Source organism: Tachysurus fulvidraco, chromosome 2, assembly GCF_022655615.1.
Source record: "Tachysurus fulvidraco isolate hzauxx_2018 chromosome 2, HZAU_PFXX_2.0, whole genome shotgun sequence".
Lineage (NCBI taxonomy): Eukaryota > Metazoa > Chordata > Actinopteri > Siluriformes > Bagridae > Tachysurus > Tachysurus fulvidraco.
Window position 1 is genome coordinate 2121381 of NC_062519.1, and position 6378 is coordinate 2127758.

Below are 6378 nucleotides of genomic sequence, written 5' to 3' on the forward strand. Positions count from 1 at the left end.
TGTGATGTAAGAGGAATAAGACTAAAAATATGACATCTGATTATTTTCCTCTAACAGCAGATAAAAGAAAGGCAGAGTTTAAAGAAGAACGTGTTTAATTTGCACCCATGAGCACGAGGAAGACAGTAAATGCTTCCAGATTTATTGCCTGATGTTTGACCTGATGGATTTTCTCTGCACAGACTCGAGTATATACTTTAGTGCCTCAGTGAAAACAAGCTTTAAAAGCTTTTTTAAATTAGCCTATTAAACTGGAACGTATTTGTTAAAGGGCGAGTTTGTGCCGTTTTGCTAAAAGCCCATATTATGATTGTTACAGAAGATTAAATGTTCTGAGAAGAGCCGCTAGTCTGAGAGCCCTTTATAAATGACTTTATTATTAATTATTCTCTAGGGTTGTTGTTGTTTTGCCTCTGTGTGTTTTCTCTGACAGATCATCTCCCCAGGATGACTTGGGGAGAAAGATTGGCTTCTGATTATTCAAGAGGTGCATCATCATCATCATCATCATCTTCAGCAGCAGCAGCATCATCATCAACAGCAGCAGTGTCATCAACAGCAGCAGAATCAGCATCATCTTCATCAGCAGCAGCAGCATCTTCATCAGCAGCAGCATCATCATCATCAACAGCAGCAGCAGCATCATCTTCATCAGCAGCAGCAGTGGCATCATCTTCATCAGCAGCAGCAGCATCATTATTATCATCATCATCTTCATCAGCAGCAGCATCATTATCATCATCATCATCATCATCTTCAGCAGCAGCAGCAATATCATCATCAGCTACAGCATCATCATCATCATCATCATTATTAGTGTCATCATCATCATTATTATCAGCGTCATCATCATCCTCATCATTGTCATCATCATCATCATCAGCTTTATATTAGCTGAGGTTTATATTAGTGACTGAATCAAACTGAACACTGCACTTTTTTCCTGCTTTTTCAGTTAAAGCAGCAGTCAGTCAACAAACATCAATAAACTTCATTAAAAAAAGTTCATTATGTATTTTTACGTAATAATGTATTATTACATAAACATGTAGTAACACTGGACCATCTCGATACCCTCACCAGGTTGCTGGAGGGTTCATGGGAGTTTGCCCAACCAGTCCACATGTGCTTTGTGGATCTGGAGAAGGCATTCGACTGTGTCCCTCGTGGTGACCTGTGGGGGGTGCTCTGGGAATATGGGGTCCGGGGCCCTCTGCTAAGAGCTGTCTGGTCCCTATATGACCGGAGCAGGAGTTTGGTTCGCATTGCCGGCAGTAAGTCAGACTTGTTCCCGGTGCATGTTGGACTCCAGCAGGGCTGCCCTTTGTCACCGGTCCTGCTCATTATTTATATGGACAGGATTTCTAGGTGCAGTCGGGGGTTGGAGGGAGTCCGGTTTGGGGACCACAGGATTTCGTCTCTGCTTTTTGCAGATGATGTTGTCCTGTTGGCTTCTTCAAATCAGGACCTTAAGTGTGCACTGGGATGGTTTGCAGCCGAGTGTGAAGCGGCAGGGATGAGAATCAGCACCTCCAAGACCGGGGCCATGGTTCTCAGCCGGAAAAGGGTGGCTTGTCCCCTTCAGGTTGGTGGAGAGCTCCTGCCTCAAGTGGAGGAGTTTAAGTATCTTGGGGTCTTGTTCAGGAGGGAAGGATGGAGCGGGAGATCGACAGGCATCGGTGTATCTTCTGTTATACGGTCAATATACCGGTCTGTTGTGGTGAAGAAAGAGCTGAGCTGCAAGGAGAAGGCAAAGCTCTCTATTTACCAGTCGATCTACATTCCTACCCTCACCTATGGTCATGAGCTTTGGGTCATGACCGAAAGGACAAGATCCCGGATACAGGCAGCCGAAATGAGTTTACTCCGCAGGGTGGCTGGGTGCTCCCTTAGAGATAGGGTGAGGAGCTCGGTCACTCAGGAGGAGCTCAGAGTAGAGCTGCTGCTCCCCCACATTGAGAGGAGTCAGCTGAGGTGGCTCGGGCATCTGTTTCGGATGCCTCCTGGACGCCTCCCTGGGGAGGTGTTCCGGGCATGTCCAACCGGGAAGAGGCCCCGGGGAAGACCTAGGACACGCTGGAGGGACTATGTCTCTCCGCTGGCCTGGGAACGCCTCGGTATTCCCCCGGAAGAGCTGGAGGAAGTGTCTGGGGAGAAGGAAGTCTGGGTGTCCCTGCTTAGTCTGCTGCCCCCGCGACCCGGCTCCGGATAAGCGGTAGAAAATGGATGGATGGATGGAAAAAAAAAACTTGACTGAAGGAGACACGCTGGAATCTGTTACTTTATTTTAATGCCCCTCTCTCTCTCTCTCTCTCTCTAAAAGAACAAAAAAGCAAACAATGAAAATTTACAGCTTTTCCCTCTAAAACCGGAGACTCATTTCACAAATGTTAAGTAAACGTCTCCTCACAGAAAACTTCCCATGTTACGCACGCTTTTATCCTGCTGACGTGGAGCTTCCGTGTACGACTCCCCGTGAAAGAGCCATCACTATGGAGACGATAACGTGTTAAAAACTACAAACGAAATTGCTCTTGCCGTTGGTTCTTTCAGTCCACACGAAACACCTCGTGAGCCCACGACAGAATCGTTAGGTCCAAAAAAGGTGCTACTGTACGGTACCCCGCTCAGGCAGATACTCTTATGTAATCACAAGTCAGAAAAAAAACCTCAGAAAGGTCAGCGTTTAAATAGAGAAGATGTTTTTCCGTATCTCTCATGTGTTATTGTCCCGGAGAGACGTGCCCCTACTGTATTGTGCTTCCAGCTAATGCTGGAGTTGTAATACACAAAAACTAACCCTAACCCTAAACTATTAATGTTTTTGTTACCAAGGCGATACGAAGTCTCGGCTGTAAGTTCTCTGGACCGGGAGTTTGACCTCTTTTCACTAAACACTACAGCTACTGATAAGACAGAAGAGCTTTTCCTCAGCCCCGGTTCAGAGGGAGGTGATCAGCTTTACAGAACCAAGACACAGGGGAATAATCACATCAGCTTAGTAAACACTCAACACGTGCGTGGTTTAGTACGCAGTTTCCCCAATGATTCATATTATTTATGTCTGTGACTTTGTACACATTTATTTACTTGTGACTTTTTTTCCTTTGTCGTGTCCAAGTCACCGATTTTCCGCACAAACAGATGATTTTAATGTCGAAGCTTTCACATAAAAAGCAGGTGTGAAATGCGTGTGAAAGGATCGGAACAATCAGCAGTGAGGTATATGCGAAGATCTCTCGACTCTGTAGGCCTGCTCATCCGCTGTGCGTCCCCATTTCTGCGTGTCTGGATAATCTTCCTTATCTTAATAGCTTCTCAACACTATCAGCTACCAAGCAGGGAGCAATCGACCCTAAGGGTCTCTTTGTCAGGCGGCTCGATAGCAGTCTTCCTCCGGTGACCGGCCCCTTTCCTCAAATCGCTCGAAACCACCTGTACGTCGATATCTCTTCTTGTGGGTGTCATGGTGAACTTCTTTTTTAGGATTTCAGGCTTCACATGAGCTCTGGCACTGCTGTGTGACTCACAGAACATGCCTTGATCTTAAAATAGTTCACATGCTGGATTTAGCTACTATAAGGACTCTTTAGGGTTAGGGTTAGGGGTTAGGGGTTAGGGTTAGGGGTTAGGGTTAACCCTCTTTAACCCTCTTTGTTTATTGTCATTTTGTATGTATTTTGTTTGTTTGTTTTTTTGTTTGTTAGGGGTAGGCACGGTGGCTTAGTGGTTAGCACGTTCGCCTCACACCTCCAGGGTTGGGGGTTCGATTCCCGCCTCCGCCTTGTGTGTGTGGAGTTTGCATGTTCTCCCTGTGCCTCGGGGGTTTCCTCCGGGTACTCCGGTTTCCTCCCCCGGTCCAAAGACATGCATGGTAGGTTGATTGGTGTCTTTGGAAAATTGCCCATAGTGTGTGAATGTGTGAGTGAATGAGAGTGTGTGTGTGCCCTGTGATGGGTTGGCACTCCGTCCAGGGTGTATCCTGCCTCGATGCCCGATGATGCCTGAGATATTCGAGAAGTTCGGATAAGAGGTAGAAAATGAATGAATGAATGTTTGTTTGTTTTTGTTTTTTTATTGTCACACCCCTTAGCCAGGACTACGAACCCTAAGCCCTATTTGGATCGGATTAGTTTCATATGAAATGGTAATGAAGGTAACGGAGTATTTCATGGATTTTAGGCTTGTTCGAATTCATCACGTCAGTCATTTTTTCATGGCCTTGTGTGTGTAAGTGTCTGATGTTTAAGCTTCTGTGAAATGACTAATAGAAATATCCGGAGTCTGAGTCAACATGCTTTAAAGATGCATTTATATGATAGCTTATATCTTCGGTATAAAGTCACTCATCAAAAAGCTCACTCTTTTCTCTCATCATCCTACAGTAAAGTCTACGGTGACGTACAGCCGACATACACGTCTCCACAGACACATCATACTTTCCCCAGGGGCAGTTCCAGAGGAAGGGGCCCTGGCCCCTGCTGAAATCTGATTGGCCCCTGATTGGCCCACGTTCAATCGTCGACGAGAAGAGCAGATGCAATTCCACCCCCAAACAATTGGCGGCACTCGAATGTTTGAAAAAGCAATGACTGCCGAAATGTATTTGCACCATACTGTATAAATTATTTTGTGTGCTTGAATGTCCCCTGTACTTGGCCCCTGAATGTAACATGTGGCCCCTTAATGGCCCCTGTTACAGAAAATTCCTAACCGCCACTGCTTTTCCCCCTCCCCTTTATAGTTCCTGTTCTCAATTACATTATAGCAGCTATAATTATAAACAGTGTTTTTTTCTCGTGCTACAGAGCAACCACAGGTTTTTACCAAAGCTTCACCAAAGCTCTGACACTGGAAACTCCTTCCATAAGTGTTACAAAAAAACCACGTCACCATGTCAACAATTACACACGTCATTTAATCTGTTCACGTGATGCCTTTGCTGAACGTGTCCCTCTCATCGAGCTGTTGCTATAGAAACCATACTGTTTTATAAACCTGCTCCACTGTCAGAGCTTCTGTTATAGAAAATCAATCAACACCTTCTGACCAATCAGAATCCAGGAATCTACAGCCTTGTAGTATAATTTTACGATTACTGTATAAACATGTTCTTCCTTCTCACAATCCTGATTCATCGCACCAATAAATTGACCAGATTAACCAGTTAAAACTATTGGAGACTCAATCAGTTGGTTCACTTGTTGCCAGATCGGTAGTAAATCCTCACACAGGCTTGTTGTTATCACTGGAAGACTGAAGCTGTTGTCCTGTATAGATGTAGTAGTGTCTTATGTACAGCTTTATTCCAGTCTGACTGTTTATCTTTTGAGAGATTTGGCAACCCTGCAGAGTCTCAAGCTGCCAAATATCGCCATCTGTTGCCTCAACATAGACAAGGTCTTTTTTTTTTTTAAGGTAATCCTAAACATCAAATCCATGAGTCAGACAACATAAAGTAATATTCTAATCTCCTGTTATTTTTATACTGGATTTTCTCTAAACATTTTTATATGTATACATTTCTATATTTCTATTACATAAGATGAGCCATAAGATGAGCAACTGATCCGTCTCTACGTCCAGGAAACATTTTAGGGACACGAAAAAAATATATAAATAAATAAATAAATAATATTATAATCATAATATTCACTCTTAATAATTGAGGATGTGGTTTCAGACTAGTCAGACTAGTTAAAAGGTTTTAATAAGGAGAGACATCATCATCATCATCATCATCAACAAACAGAAAAAAAATGGAGCAGAACAGAAACAACACCAAGAACCGGGCGTCCCTTCAACACGTATTCCAGTACAGGACAAAAAAACTTAGCCATGAGACCTACAGCAACATTAACATAGCTGAGGGAAGACCTGACAAAGTGTCCATTGGTCTCTGCATGTGATGACAATCTCTAATATTCCTCACATGTCTGGATGATGGGGGTAAAATAACTAGACTAAAACCCCAGTGTCAGCATGGTGGTGGCAGCATCAGGCCTTAACGCTGCTTTTCTTCATCCAGAACTGGGGCTTTTATCCAGATGGAGGACATCATCATCTTTTCTTAATCACTTCACTGGTTAACACATAAAGACTTTATTAGTAAATAACACAAAAAAGACAAGAAAATTTTCACTTTTCTGTTAACATCAATGTCACATAATTGTTTTATTTTATTTTATATGATTATTTAATAATGAATCTTTGAATGTATTACTGGATGAAATTCATGACATCTTACTTCCTTTTTTCTGCTTTTGGACATAGATTTTTGTTTAATTTGATTGATAGATAGATAGATAGATAGATAGATAGATAGATAGATAGATAGATAGATAGATAGATAGATAGATAGATCATCAGTCTGTGTAA